This window comes from Zalophus californianus, chromosome 5, assembly GCF_009762305.2.
Source record: "Zalophus californianus isolate mZalCal1 chromosome 5, mZalCal1.pri.v2, whole genome shotgun sequence".
Classification (NCBI taxonomy): Eukaryota; Metazoa; Chordata; class Mammalia; order Carnivora; family Otariidae; genus Zalophus; species Zalophus californianus.
The window spans coordinates 63483393-63499923 of NC_045599.1; the positions used below are offsets into that span (position 1 = coordinate 63483393).

At 37.9% G+C, this 16531-nt stretch overlaps 1 protein-coding gene across 2 annotated transcripts in view; it reads right to left on the bottom strand.

Moving 5' to 3' along the window:
- HAPLN1 (hyaluronan and proteoglycan link protein 1) overlaps nt 1-16303 on the bottom strand; it is a 76420-nt gene extending 60117 nt beyond the window's left edge. For both annotated transcript variants that reach the window (XM_027604228.1, XM_027604224.1), the window contains exon 1: nt 16207-16303. The gene's annotated coding sequence lies outside the window, so the exon portion shown is untranslated. The remainder of the gene's footprint in view (nt 1-16206) is intronic.
- Nucleotides 16304-16531: the final 228 nt, after the last annotated feature.

A 16531-nucleotide genomic window follows, 5' to 3' on the forward strand; every position in this document is an offset into this window, starting at 1 on the left:
ACTGTCCTATCTCGGAAACCATTATCTAACCCAAGGTCATGAATATCCATTTCTGTTTTCTTCTATGAATTTTGTAGTTTTAGCTCTTACATTTAGGTGTTTGATCTGTATAATTAATTTTGTGTATGGTATGAAGTAGAGGTCCAACTTAATTCTTCTGTATGTGGCTATTTAGTTGTCTCAGTGTCATTTGTTGAAAAGAGTATACTTTCTCCATTGAATTGTCTTGGCAGTCTTGTTGAAACTATACTATTGATTTTTAAAAACTTTTTGCATATTAAGGTACTGTTTTTGTCTTCAATGTGTATTGAAAACATTTTCCCTTCATTTTGATTTACAGTGTTTTTTATGAATAGAATTATAAGCACTTATGTTAACTAAATATACTAGTATTTTCCTCAATGATTTGTTCTGTCACTTTTGGCCAAATATTCACTTATATGTCCCCCAGTAGTAGTTTATGAAAATAATATAAATAGCTATCAACTTTTTATTATTTTATAATAATAAAATACATGTATTTTCTTGGTAGATTCTCAGAACTACAAACACTATGAGGCAAATACTATCAATCATTCTATTTTAAAATGGATAATGAAGCTCAAGGCTTGAATAATTTGCACAAGGCATGCAGCAGCTAATACATAGTAAAATATGAGTTGGGATTTAAATGCAGGTCTACCTGAATCCATAGGACAAGTTCCAAAATAACTGAAATAACTTAAACTGGAGCTTCATCAGGATGGATATAAAAGTTTCCCCCAAACTATTCTAACTTTTTAAATCTACAATGTTCAATTTTATTTAAGGATCAGAATCTTTTGATTAAGTGAAAATATTCTATTTTAGTACAGAATATGCTATTTCAATTTTTAAAAACAATTTCCATGTAACATACTGGATAAGAAAAATCAAATTCACTGTTGTGTATAAGTTATCAATAAATGATCAAAAAATAGAATGCTAAGTCAGTGAAATGTAAACTTTATCAGAATATATAAAATAGAGTTGAGGTTTTCAAATATACAGTTCAAGTTGTAAATTATCAAGGCCCAGGATGCTGTTGTTTTACTTCAAAGAGAAATCCTATGGGCTGTGTAGAAAGAACCATGATAGAACCAAACAAATGTAAAATATTCGGTACGATGTAGCTTACCATCAATAAACTACTGAAAGAGTTTTTTATTTGTTTGGTTTTTGGGTTTTGAGTTTTTTGGTAGAATTTATTCCTTCTTTCCTCCATCTCCTTCCATACTGCCCCTTAAAATAAGCTTCCAATCCCTGTTACACTTTGTATCTCATTCAACAAGCAAAGGATGTATAGCCTCCAAATGTAAAGATCTGGCCTTATAAATAAAGATACAGTTTGTTTTCATCTCCCTTCCCTTTTCAATTTGCTATTCAACCATTTAGTAATCGGCCAAGAGCAGATAATCATGAAGATTTTTTTTTTAATCAGGTGTGTCCATAATATTTTAGGTGACTTTATATGATTACTATCATTAGGGTAAATTATACAGAGCCTGCTCATGCTGAATGATACTCCTCTGGTTGTCCTTAAGGAGTAAATCTATAGTTCAAATTGTAAATTATCAAGGCCCAGGATGCCTTTGTTTTACCCCAAGAGAAATATTATGGGCTGGGTAGAAAGTTGCTCTGCTCCAGAACAATCTTCTTTAATCAAAGGATTGTAAACATTACACAGAGCACGAATGCAATTATATCAAAATCTCAACTTCACAGGCAGTCAATATACTATAAGACATTTTGTGTATGCTTAAATAATTTTCAATTGTATATCAGGGCACAGATGAAGGGAAATGTTTTTACATAGTCCATTCAAACTTGAATTTCATGTAGTGTTCACCCATGCACCAAAAATTTGGATTTAAAATTCATTAGAAGATTCTGATACATAAATGAAATGTATAAACAAAAAAAGAACTGATTCCTGATATATTTAATAATAAATCAATCCTGTTCCATAGTTTAGGATAATAGGCTTAATCAACAACAAATTAAAATGTTAATAATAACAGGAGTAAAATTCAAGCTATACTTTAACATTAGGAGCAAAATGCTGGCATTCTTTCTGTTGGTAGGTCACAACACATGCTTTATTTAAAACTACACTTATTGGGGTGCCTGAGTGGCTCACTTACTTAGCCTCTGACTCTGGATTCGGCTCAGGTCATGATCTCAGTGTCTTGAGATCAAGCCCCGTGTAGGGCTCTGCACTGGGGGTGGAGCCTGCTTAAGAGTCTCTTTCTCCCTCTCCCTCTGCTCTCCTCTCTACATAAACAAACAAACAAACCCAGGAGTTTTAAAAAGTGGGAACCCTGGCATTCTAGGTACTGCAGATGTCTCATCCTTGAATGACCTTCTCCCCTCCTATCAGTTTGAGGTGGCAATTTCTGGCCTAGAGAAAAGCCGTGGAATAATAGTTAACTAGGAGTCACAGATTGTTTACTTCTTATCCTTAGCATGGATATTTTCATGCTGGGGAGGCAAAGAGGGATGAGGGGAGACAGTGCATTTTCTCACAGGATGTGTAGTAATGCAAATTAAGATCACATTTTGCTTTTTACCAATCATAGTAAATCAGTATTTCCCTTTAATGTTTAGATCTCAAAGTCTTTGAACTATTTTGGTTTACCTTTGGGGAATTAATGCCCTACCACTAATGGTAACTATTAGACCAAGTTACGTGTCAACTTTTGATATGACCTAGCATTTCATGGATACAGATATTTAAATGATGATGCATTGCTCTTCTCTTTCTGCTATCTGAAGATTAATTTGAAATAGTAACAATACGTAATGAGATAAAATCACAATAAAGGAGTGCAGAAGATCAGTGCCTTCTATTTTGACAATAAAGGTTTTCAACTCTGCACTGACATTTATTTTCCATTTCTCTGATGCACCAGATATTTGTTTAATAAAAGACCTTTCCAGTGACAAGGACGTTATCTTTTTCATTTCTATAATTCTGTGAGCACTATCAATCAGGAGGTTTGCTTTCAAGTCATGTTAATATAAATTAGGTTTTTCTTTTTAGTCATAGAGTTTCAAGACTCAAAGCCTGTACATGGGCTGTAAAGCTAAAACTAAGAGTAATTGCAATGTGGCTTGGAAGCTAGAAGAAATAAAATAATCTGCAGGGTTTGGAATGATGTGCCCCAAGTAACAAATTTTTACAGAACAAAACCTACTCTTTTACATTTAGAAGTAAATTGCCCAAATATGAACTAGGAAGATAGTAAACTTATTCAAGGTAGCTTCACAGGACAAAACTAGAACAAATGGGTGAGGGTTAAGGAAGTCCATTTTGCACAATGTCAGGAAGAACTTTTTGGTAAGTCCTCTAAAGGTGAAATGAGTTGCCCGGCGAAAGACCTAGTGCTTTCTGCCACTGCAGGTGTTGAAGCCGATCAACAAATGATATCACAGGAGGGATTCCTGTAGTGGGTGGAACGCTGGAACAGATCAGGTCCTTTGAACTCTGATTCATATCTAACATTTGAGGTCAAAACTCTTAAGGACATCAGGTGGATACAACGATCTACTAACAAGCAGACTTCAAGTTACTGAAAGACGTGTCAACAATTAATTACAGCGGGGTGGCTGGGTGGCTCGGTCGGTTAAGTGGCTGCCTCTGGCTCAGGTCATAATCCCAGGGTCCTGGGATCGAGCCCCGCGTCAGGCTCCCTGCTCGGTGGGGAGCCTGCTTCTCCCTCTCCCTCTGCCTGCCTCTCTGCCTACTTGTGCTCTCTCTCTCTCTCTCTCTGCCAAATAAATAAATAAAATCTTTTTAAAAAAACAATTAATTACAGCATGAATACATAGAAGGGTGTGCTAAGTAGAGTAATGGTGGTGCAAATAAAATATTAAGAGGGACCTGAGAAAAAAGTGACTTATTTCGGGGAGCAGTACAATGTAAGGGTGCCTGGAGGAAGTGTTTTCTATTAATGATCCTGGCAGGAGCCACAGTTCAGGTGGGAGGGATCAAGTGTGAGGGATTTCTCCGGAGAGAAGCGAATGAGCCAAGAATTAGAGTAGAACTGCGTCAATGTTTGGAGAGAGAGGATAGATAATCTGGAGACCTGAATTGTCATCATCTTTGTGATAAATTTGCATTTACTTTAGCTACCAAGACCTGCCTTTCGGTGTCTTAAACAAATAATTATAGCATTGTAAAATATCCTATATAAATCCTAAATTTTGCAATCATTACATTGATTTCTTCTTTGTAATTCAAAGTAACATTTGATAGTGATAAAGTTACAAAGTTAGGAAGTTTCTTCCCTCACATGGGGGAAAAAAATAAAGAAATGATGTTTTAAGTCATATACTTAGTTCGAGTTTGCTCACAAGATCCACTGGGTCTGTGATTCAGTTCAAGTAACTGTAAAATGCACCTGGCAGTTTGTGTTTAGCATGACTCTATTTATTGAGTTCCATTTTTCAGTTATTCTCTGGAGAATTTTTTCTGGTTAACTGGGGTCTGCACTTTCCACTTCTTCAACAACGGGGTATCCCAGATAATCAAAAGAAATACATAGATAACATGAGATAGTGATCCAGATGGATACGAACCTCCCAAACTGTTGTCCAGAATTTTTCCTCGACAGCAGTAGGATAGTACAACATCTGAAAACAGACTGCGGGAACTGAGTCACTGCAGAAATGGGTCAGTCCAGCTCCTTCAGGGAACGAGGGACACTGACAGCCCTGTGGACCTGAAGATTCTGCTCTCTCAGAGAAAGTAGGCCAAGCAGATAAGAGCTACCCAGAGTACAGGCAAGCCCATCTGCTGACTTTGGGCATTTTCTAATGGGGAAAGAAAAGCAAAATTTCCAACTGGCTAATTTTGCTACCTGTTCATCTACCTGAAGTCTTTTGTTGCCAGACACTATTGATAGTCTCTCTTTGTTTTTGTTAGCAGTTTTTCTCTGCCATGCCTGGGTGTAGGTTTTTTATTTTTATTTTGGTATTTATCCTGTTGTGGCTTTGGTGTGCTTGAATCTGTGACATGGACAATCACAGCTATTATTTCTAAAAAAATTGCTTCTGCCCCATTTGCTGTTTCTCCTTCGGGAGTGGCAATGTCTGTATCTCATAGGTCTTCTACTTCTCTCTCCCCGTGCACCCTGTACCCCAAACCCCAGTACCTTCTTCCCTTTTCCTCTTAGGTTTCAGTCTGCTTTTTGTTGTTGTTGTTGTTGTCGCTTTTCAGACCAGTTTTCCATTTACTAATTATCTCTTCAGTGTGTCCCAACTTTTTATAAACTCAGGTATTGAGTTCTTAATTTTAGTTACTACAATCTCCTAGTTTTAGAATTTCCATTTAAATCTCCCCCCCCCCCTTTTTTTGGTAGTTTCCAGTTCTTTGGTAAGAATCTCTTCGAGTCTAATTTCTTAAACATATTACTCACATAAAATCTGTATCTGGTAACTTTGATATTTAGATCTCCTATTGATCTGTTTCTTTTTTTTTTTTAAGATTTTATTTATTTATTCGTGAGAGATGGAGGGTGGGGGGGGAGAGAGAGAGAGAGAAGCAGAGGGAGAAGCAGCCTCCCAAGGAGCAGGGAGCCCGATGCGGGGCTCAATCCCAGGACCCTGGGATCATGACCTGAGCCGAAGGCAGACGCTTAACCATCTGAGCCACCCAGGCGCCCTCCTATTGATCTGTTTCTATTTTCTCTTTTACTATCTTGATTTTTTTGTTTGTGTGTTTGTTTTGGTCCTTTTGGTCCTATCAGCTGGTATGCTGGATAATTTTAGATGAAGGGAGGTGAAACTGGAAAGGTAAGCTAGAGCTGGTCACTGAGAACCTTGCAAATGCTATTAAATAATTTGAACTTAATTTTCACAGCAATAGATAAGTGTTGAAGGGCTTAAGCAGCCAACTGTTTTCATATTTATACTTGAAAAACATTACTCTAGCTTCAGTGTGGGGGAATGCAATAGAAAGCAAGAAGATGCGAGGGCAGAAACCAATTGGTAAGGTTTGCAGGAATTCGGGCAAGAGAGGATGGTCACAGAGGGTAAGGTTTATGCTAATGGAGATAGGAAAGGATGTATATATATTCAAGAGATGTTTATGGGATACAGTCAACATGGTGACACCCTTCTCCCTGGTTTTGGAAATAGAGTGGAGAGGAAATGGTGTCACTTACTACACTAGATAAAATTGGGAGCAGTTCAAATTTAGGAGAAAGAAAACATACTGAAAACAAATCATTGGTGACCCCAGGGAGGAGCGTTCCACAGGAGTAGTTGCGGGAGAAAGCACATTGCTGTGAGTTGAGGAGGGGAGGGGGTGAAGAGGGAGAGAGTGAACATAGGTAATTCATGAAGTGTGGCTTTGATGGGAAGGAGAAAGATTGGTAGATAGACTATATGTGAGATTAGGGAGAATTATATATTTTCAAGACAAAAAGATATGACTGTGATTAAATGCCATTAGGAAGAAATAATCAGAGTGGGAGAGGTTGAAGATGTAAGAGAGAAAAAGCTTAATTGATAGGGACTCTCTCTGAGAAGACTGGGGGACATGGAATGTAGAGTTCAGGGTATAATGTCTGCCTTAGACTCTTAGAGGTAAAGGATACCTTTTTCTCCTAATAGAAGGGAAAAAAGAATATATGGGGGTGCTGGTGGTCAAGGACTAGTTTTGGTGGCAGGACAGTGACAGAGTTCTTTCTAGGCGGCTTCTATTTTCAGGGAGGCTTGGACATCTTCAGGGGGTTCAAGAAACAAAACTTCCAAGAAATATGGTAGAATTGCCACACAGCATTAGAGATCCAGCTGAAGTCAGATACATTGGTTATACAGTGGCCCCATTCTGCAGGGTGGTTATGGGTTTTTCCTAGCAGTTCCCAGCAATTTAGAGCAAGTATGGAAGAAGTGGGGCAGTTAGATTTTCCTGAAAAAGGATTTTGGGCTGGTGGGTTCATCTGCTGACAACAGGACCAAGACTGTGAGAATGTTGGCAAGGTGATGGACAGTGGAGGACAATGTGAAAGTAAAAGGGAGCAAACAGGTAGAAGGAAGAGAGGAAGTCTGGGATGGAGGTTCCAGGTCATTTTGATGGAGCAGTAGTCCAGAAATCCAAGTATGCTAGTTTGGATGACTGGGACTATGATGATTTTTAACTTGCATATAAGACAAGCAGTTTGCTTGAGAGAGTCTTGGTCTATATCACTTTGCTGGAATAATTAGTAAGGCACGCCATTTCATTTTCAAAGTGTTCTGGTTTAGCTCATAAATTATATGGCCTTGGTATCTATGTAGAAATGGCATGGGCCAGGCTTCGTATACAGGATATAAAGATTTCAATTTTGCACATGTTAAGTTCAAGTAGTTTATGGGAAATTCAGGTTGAAAGGTCAAGTGAACTTAATATACATGCAGATACAACCAAAATTCAGTCATAAAACATAAAACAGTACTAAAGGACTTATATTATCTTAAGAATCATTTATTAATTTGTAGACAGTACATTAAACTTCTAGAAAATATGTGCATTAAATACTTGAGAGCCCTTTCTAAGTATAACATGTATGGCATTCTTTGGTAAAATGAAAAATATTAATCACCTGAGGAATAATTTTAACATTGACCAAATGGTCAAGCTGGGAAAACAGGTTAATGGACTGGTGAAGTTGGATCATACCTCAACACATCACAAGGTGGCAGCACAACTACAGTCTGACATAATTAACAAGGGAAAGGATCCCTTTCAGGTATTTCTGCAGTCAGAATACTTGGGAATTCATACCCATTGTACATGTATGTATGAATGGAGGCTTTTTTTCATTTCAAAATGATTTCTTGTTTTATTATCATTACCAACTTGAAAAAGTGAGTATTAAAAAGTTTAATTTTTTAACATGTACATTATTTTAACACATTTTAGATAGACTAAAACACATGATCACTAATATACATTTATGGCATTCTTAATATAGCCCTTAGTGTACAGGCTATATATATAAAACACCATCATTATAAATGTTTGATACATTTGCACTGAATGGTATATCATAGTTAATTTCATTTTGATTATCTTTTTAATAATTTAACTATTGAAGATAGATTCGGTAGCTTCATTTGTTGACTTAGGAGAGCGTTCAGAAGTTTCATGGGGAGATTCTTGTTTGCCATATTCTAGTAACAGTAACTTCAAGTGTAGGGTAGTGTTATCTAATTTAGCCAATAAAAAATACAGGACACCCAGCTAAATTTGAACTTCAGATGAACAACAAATAATCTCATTAACATAAGTATGTACCATGAAATATTTGAGACATACTTATACTAAACATCATTCAATTATCCTTTGGATTTTATATGGCAGTTGTAGTATGGAGGGCGGAGGGAAGGAGAAGAACTGGGGGAAAAAAAGCCAGTTGCTGGGAAAACCAGAGAAATCCAGGATTCTGGGCTCCAAATCTGCTCTAAGATTAGGAGGTCTTCAAGATCAAGGAACTAGGAAAATAATTATAAATGGACCTGAGCTAGGCTGCATTCTGTGGTGAACTCATTTGTATGGTAAGCTAAACAACATGGGCTAAGGTTAATCAAGTACTCTGGTGAATTACCATCTACACCACACATTGATTACTGATTTTTAAACAACAAAATGCAACAACATATATTTAAAGCTAGCTCAGTATTGGACAAAATTGAATAAATAACTACAATTCAGACATTTTGGGGTCTTACCCAGGTTCAGAGTTATCATTATGAAAATCTGTCTTTAGAGTATCAAGGCTCGGAAATGCCATTTTAATTTCATTTAATTCAACGAACATGTCTGGCACCTTCTATATGCAGAGGTCTAAGACTCTGAGATATAAAGATTAATAACACTGATGATATCCAACTCAGTGGACATTTATAGTTGATAAAATACAAGTTAAGATCATGCACAAACAATGGCAAAAGTCATTTTTATCAATTTTTTCCTGGGTTTCAGTTCACAGTCAGCTGTTTTCCCCTTTGCTTTTTCCTGGGTGATCTCCTTCCCTCTTCTGTATGATTTTCAACTACCATTTTAGTACCAAAGACTTCCAAATCTCTATTTTCAGCCACAACTTCTCCCCTGTGCTGAAGATATATACATTCAACTCACATGGGTTCTTGGATGTCCTATTGTTCTTCCTAAATTAGATTCACCATATTCTCCCAGAAACTTTTATTCTTCCTTCATTCTTTAAAAAAAATTTTTTTTAAAGATACTTATTTATTTGACAGCGAGCGAGAGCAGGAACACAAGCAGGGGGAGTGGGAGAGGGAGAAGCAGGCTTCCCCCTGAGGAGCAGGGATCCTGATGCAGGGCTCGATCCCAGGACCCTGGGATCATGACCTGAGCCGAAAGGCAGATGCTTAATGACTGAGCTACCCAGGCACCCCTCTTCCTTCATTCTTAATCTTAGTCTGTCACATCTCTCTTTGTGTTATCGTCTGCCCTTGAAACAGTCACACTCTCCTTGACTTCTGTCTTCCATCCAACAAATGCATCCTTATTAGATCATGCCTACACGGGTCCAAGGCCTCTCTCAACTCATTTCCAGCCTCTAGTCTTGCTTTCCTTAAATTTAGAGATTTATTGAAATTATCAATTCTATTTACATTATTCATTTTATACCAATTATTATTATTTAAATCTGGGAAGATTTTATGCATTTAACAACACTGAAAGATCACAAGACCAAAAAGGAAACAAAGGCTGAGTCAGGGAATGGCCTGAGGTTGGGAAGTGTTCTGACATCTGGAATATAGGCACTTGGAATAAAAGGCCGGGAGACCCCGGAAGCCCCATGTTCTGCCCTGTACTGGGCACTGACAAGAATAGCATTGGCAGGGCACCTACTGAATTTCCGACATTCTAGATCTCCCAGCTAGGTGAATAATGCAGACCAATGATCCTTCTATTTTAGGCCACAGGAAGAAGGGGAAGGAAAGTCTCTAAATCTGGGTTATCAGTCCTGGCAATTTAAAATGTGGTCAGCATATCTTCAAATAAGAACAGACCAGTATCTTACAGGAGTACCAAACTATGGTGGCATAATCAAAGGAATGTAATCAATGAGAACATAAATCTGGAACATAATAAGATATGGCTATCATTATGCTATATGTTAATTAAACAAAAAATGGGAAAGAATTAACACAAATGACTCTGGTTAGCTTTCTTTATATAAAGGCAAAGCAGATCTTCATATTTCCCCCCGTAGTTAGTTTTCCAGAATCTATAATCAACATCAATGTCAAAATTTCTCTGTAACCAATTGTAGTGAAGTACCTTTCATATTTTAAAAGATGTTGACTTTGACCCGTATTTTCAACATGGTGGCTAATTCCTATGCTTACCCCATGCATATTTCATCTTCCCTCAGCCCCTTTACTTAGAGGAGTCCTTGGACCAAATATTCCCTCCCTCTAGACGTGGATGTTTAGGGTGGCCCAAGGGCTCAAATGGTAGAACATAAGAAGCTCTAGGTGCTTTACCTGTCCAGGGCCAGCGACCCAAGTGTGGCGATGAAGGGCTGAGAGGACTTGAGAGCAGGTTTTGGCAAAGTAAACGGAAGGGTTCAAAGGGATGGGCTTTGGAGGCCCCTCCAGGTGGGAGAGGGGACACTTGGTCTGGGCACAGCTCTGGGGAGAGGGTGAAAGGACAGGTTAATCAGGCACAGCTAAAAGGAGCCAATCATTAACAGGACTCAAGATCCTTCAAGTTTCTAGAAACGGGCCTTGAGGGAGTCCCTCTAGCCTCACATATGGAGTCGGGTAACTGAGAGATTGAAGACCATGGAGGACTAAATCAGCTTAATTACACCCTTTGGTGTAAGGATAGGAAGGCCCCTGAATGTTTGAAATTCTTTTCACAGAAAACAAAACATTTACTTTAGAGACATAAAAGGCTTGAAATGTAAATGCATGAGTGAAACTCATTCACACTGAAGTGTAATCAGTCAGTCAAGAAATCAATAAACCAGAGAAGTATCAGATCCTCTGGGGTGGGGGTAGAGAGCAGGAGTCTCACTTTATGAGATAGAGGCAGGGTGGAAAGTTTGGATAAAGGCAAAGAAAAGAGACCCAGGAGACTATGAAGACAAACTTCACCTACGTGGCAAATTTTACTAGTGATTCATGATGTGCATCCATCTGTCTTCCCCCACCAGCTTGTGAACTCCTTGAGCCAATTACTCTGCAACACCTAGCATGGTGTCTGGTGCAAATGGTAAGCACTCAGTCATTCTGTGTTCAATCTGAATTTTAGATGCAAACTGTCAGGCAGCAACTGTGTGCAAATGAATTTTTGCTTTTCCTGTCCATCCAAGCAGACAGATTATTGGAAGCCTCGCCCTCCTGGAGGTCTGCAGTGTCAGAGCCACCCTCCCAGGCCCATCTGCGCCCACACAACGAAAAACCAAAGTTCTTATCCACTCAGCTAGATAGCAAACAAGGAACATGATTTTAAAGATGCATGCTCAAAATTCTCTTAATACAAAAACTATGAGGCTAGAACTTTCTGCGTGTTTCTGTTACTCCATGTACCTCAGGATCTTGCAGTGTTTTAGATTCATTATCAGTCAATTTTGACTTTCTGAGTTTTTTAGAATGAATTTTCATGGTATAAAGTGAGGGTCCCAGCACATAGTGCTAGCACAGTGCCTGGCAAATAGCAAGGATTTAATACATTTTTGTTGAATGAACAAATAAGTGCATGAATGATCAAATGAGGTGATCCCCAAATCGTAGTAAGAGAGTCAAAATGAGAAAAATTCACAGGGTATAGGTGGAGACTGATCCAAGATATTATCCATGAAACGTTCGGGAAAGTTTAGGAAAATCCAGATTTACCATAAAAGTAATTTGAATGTTGTTTAACTTAATTGGATTTTATTTAAGACAGTAAATGTAACTGGAGTATCATAATTGGAATTTAGGAACAAATCAAGTGATTTGTGTTCTCTCTGGGTTGGACAAAAGGGGAAATTTCTGTTGCCCTTACGAATGTGAGAATCAATCCCTGAACTGTATGTAGTCAGCGTTCTGTGACTTTAATTTTGCGAGTTTGTTTTGCTTGTTTTTGTTTTGCCTTGTTTTGCTAGAAGGCCAGGAGGCTATTTGCATTGCCCCCCCCCATCCCCACATCTCAGGCGTCACTCTCTCACCCCCCTGTTAAACTATAAAACAATGAATAGAAGCTCAAAATAGTCCAGCACCATTTGCTATTTTAAACAAATCCTGGCTGGATCTGCATGTGGCTAAGAACACTGCACTACCAGCAGCCCCCTCGGGGTCCCCATCCCTGGGAGAGGCCATCAGGTGGACCCACTCTGTACGATATCACTGAGAACCCAGTAGCAGCAGACCATTTTGGAGAGCTTGGCGGGTTCTCGCTCACACACTTGTTCTTGTCTAGTATCACTAAGCCATCTGAAACCATGAATGACACATTTCCAATCCATGTCTAAAGTTCTACTTTCATGGCCTCTGACTTTTAGGTCCTGGAAGTACAAGTATGGGATTTGTTCTAAATCATGAGGATGGTCCGATGAAATTGTTAACAGAATGGTTTGTTTCTGGTGGCTAACAACTTACTGGAAATAAGAATTAACATAATATGCTTTCTTTTACATGATTGATAGTGTTTCCAGCCACCGCCTCTGATCGACTCAGGCTATAATTTTGTGGCATTAATGAGAGGCTTTCCTTCTTTCCCCATGTAGGTCTCACTGCCATACACAAAACCAAAGTCCCCTAACTAGGAAGCTTCCATTCCACACCAGCAGACCCAACTTGATTTGTGGATTACACCACTGGAGCTCACTCAGCAAGTAACACATTAATCTTTTTTTTTTTTTTTCTTACCAAGAGAAACCTTCCAATGTGAATTTCAGAACTTGTCTTGATTAATGCTGATGTGCTGAACACTGTTGCCATTAAGTCATAGATCTTGCAAAAAGCCACTTGGAATAATAATTCACATACCTCCTGGAGAAAAGTTTTTCAAAATTCTCAGTGCAATATTCTGATGGATTAATCTATGACATCCTGATGCTTCTTTCAAACAGCAGCTTTCCTTCTAATAGTTCTTTTTTAGGATTTTTTTCCTATCATGTCAATTTAATGAAAGCGGTGTTCCTGCTTCAAAACTGCATATGAACAACAGATATTGAAGAAGTTGTTCTCCATGCTAATTTTTAGTGTTTGAGGGCAATACCTCTAGTACCCCCAAACAAATTTTACCACTATCTTTTTACATTTAATGAAAAAATATCTAGAGAACGTGTAATATGTGTGAGCATCTGTGTGCTAGCCTTTTAAGCTAGTAATTATTTACCCATTTACTCTCAGCAACACTGAACTTTACAGAAGTGTATTTCCATAGGAGAAACAGTGATTCAAGATTCAAAGTATCCCCATCCTTTCTTGAACTAGGTCATGACATCTCTGTAAAAAAAACACATTCTCTATTAGAAGCGAGTCACAGTTATTAAACTATATCCTCATGGAGGCAGAAAGTTGATGGTAAATTACCCAGGAAAGAGTAAACTGATTTTAAATGCAACCACCGGGAATTTAATCAACAGTTAAATGGTGCCTTGATTTTTAAATTATGTAAAAGACACTTGCTGAATTTTCTACTGTGAGCACCTACCCCAACGTCTGCCATGCAGTTAGTGTTCAATGTCAACAGAATGGAAGTCTCAGTTTTTAGTGAGAGGCTGGTGAGAAAGCCTTCTTCAACTCAACCACTAGGTGGCACACAGGGACCGTACTTCACACACTGAACCATCACAGACCCTACCTTTCATGGTGTAAATAAAGAGCTGCATTATTAATTTATGCTATCACGTCCACTCTACACCTAATATTTGTTTAACCAGCTCTTTCCTCTAATTCTCCTTAAACACTATTGATTAAAATCCTAAGTATATTCAGGTTTCATCCCTCCCCATTTTCCTACAACAATATTTTGTCACCTTTAAATAACAGACTAAGTACATTAAATAACACAGACCAAGTACCATGGTTACTAATAATGAATCCAGGATGTTGGAAAATTAACTAAAGGCAACAGAAGACTCTGATGTAAAAGTTATTTTCAAATTTGCTTTGCATTTTGTTGGAATTTTAATTGGTGGAATACCATTATCTTAAAAAAGTAATCTGGAAAATAAAACATGCATGGGAAACAAGCAAAAGGAAATGAAAAGAAAACCAGCACTAGTGTTTTCTGGAAAAGGGAGCTATTTCCTGAAAAAGGATTCGTGTTCATTTTTCCAGAAACGAAGTACAGTTCTACCTTTAGATTTAAAGGCTTCTTCAACACTTCAGAAAATGCCAGTCTTCTGCAACCAAGATGTTAAAAGGCAGGACTTTGGTAAACCATCTACTTATAAAGTATCTTTCTGCATATTCTGCCAAATGTATTTATCCTGGATGTGTTACTTGCTCCCAAAGGAAGGAAGAGGAAGTGAAACCACTAGGGATATAATGAATTGATTCTTCTCTGTGAAAGTCTCTTTAGTACTTCTAAATTACAGTGTCAGTCATTCCTCTGAGAGACAGGGCCTGCTGACGATAAATAAATGGCTCACTTTATAAGAACATGATGGTCTTCTCTTTTTTTTGTTTCTCATAGAAAGCTCAGACCCCCAAGACACTTCTGGAACACTGGCCTCTGGGTACATTCTCCCTGGGGACCAGCGATCTTTTGAGGTTGTTGGTTTTCTCTCGCTTATTTAATTAAGTTTAAGGAAAATTACTTCTGCTTATCTAGTTTTCCCATTTTAAAAGCTGTTTCCAATTTTGTGAAGAGGTTACCAAAAATGTAACATCATTCAATCAGCTTAAACAATTAAATTATTGAGAACAGATAGCCCCCAAATGACTAAAGACTAATAAATGCTCAATAGACCTCTGGCACACATTCTATTTTACTGAATGGAATTGAAAACTTCTTTATTAGTAGGAGTAAATGAAACTGAAGTTAAACACTGATGTAAGAATTATCACACTAAAAGTTATTCAGAGAGAACTACTATGATACATTTCCGATAGAACAATGTTCCCATTTTATGATTCCATTGAAATATTGAAGTCACGGAAGTGTGTATAAAATTACTGCAATGTAGTACTCTGAAATAACCAAATAGAATGATTACCAGAAACTACATTTGTAATGAATAAATATTACGTTTCACTTAGAAATTAATTCACAGGCTTTATTTCTTAAAAACCGTTAGCTTCCAAGATGCCAGCCAGTATGTTTGATTTTACGACATTACGTTGGAACATGTACAGGAACACTTTCCACCCTAAAAATTCCCAAATGTACTGGCCACTCGGTGTGTTTTTCCAGTGATAAATGAAAATAAAATAACTTATTTTCAAAATAATAAACCATCTCATTTTGAACACAATAGTCAAATTCAGGGGAAGAAAACAACTTCATTTAAGCCCCAAAGTGTTCAGATTTGCCTAGAGTGGTGAACAGTCTCAACACGTAAATCCTTTAAGCAACTTTTAATTAGTAATCTTAACAACTATGACCTTAAAATATTTTTCAGCACCTTAAAATTAATTATCAAATCATTCAATATATGAAGCATGTCATAACTCTATGATCTTAATTTCACAATTAACTGGAGCAGCAGGGACCAAAATTGGTAACACCTCAAAGATTATCAATCTAACAGGTATTTCCTATGATTACAGTAACTTTCTTTTCCACACAAACCTATATATTCCCTAAAACAAAACTCTAAAATCTGGAATGGACATTCCCATTCCTCAGCATTTCCTTCAACCTAGACTCTCTCTTTTTTTTTTTTCATCTCAGGTGCTATGAAAACGCTTGTTGAAACACAGATGGAAAAGCCACCGCTTGGAAACCACGTGCCTACCAGATTTATAGTAACAGGAGGAAAAGCCAGGATAGTAGAGGTAATCCTTACCCCAATCTAGACTGAGCTTTTTATTGCAATCCAGTATTTCATCTGACAATATGAGTCTTTAAAAAAAAAAATTGAGGTGTCATGTTAAACTCAAAAGAAAATGAAAGAAAATAAGGAAATCTGTTTTAATGTATATATACATCATAATATGTATTGCTCTCTGAAATCTTCAAGGCACTAATGTTTGAGAGGAAGAGTGAAAATTTTATGGAAGTTTTACCTTGTCCTGAAATCCAGAAGTTCAGATGCTCTCAAGTCCTGCTGAGGTTGGAGCCTGGAGATCAAGTGAAGCTAGCGCTCTTTCTCCTCACCTTAAGTTTGTCTCTGGGCAAGTGTGTGTGCGCGCGCGCGCGCTCGCGTGTGTGTGTGTGTGTGTGTGTGTGTGTGCGTGCGCGCGCGCGCTCTGTGTGTGTGTGTGTGTGTGTGTGTGTGTGTGTATGCGCAGAATGTCTCTTTGTGGCGCTGGATGGCAGAGGTCCTGGTCCTGGGAAGAAGGAGGCACTTTCTCACCAAGAGCAGAAGAAAAGCAAAGCGTCACCAGCAAA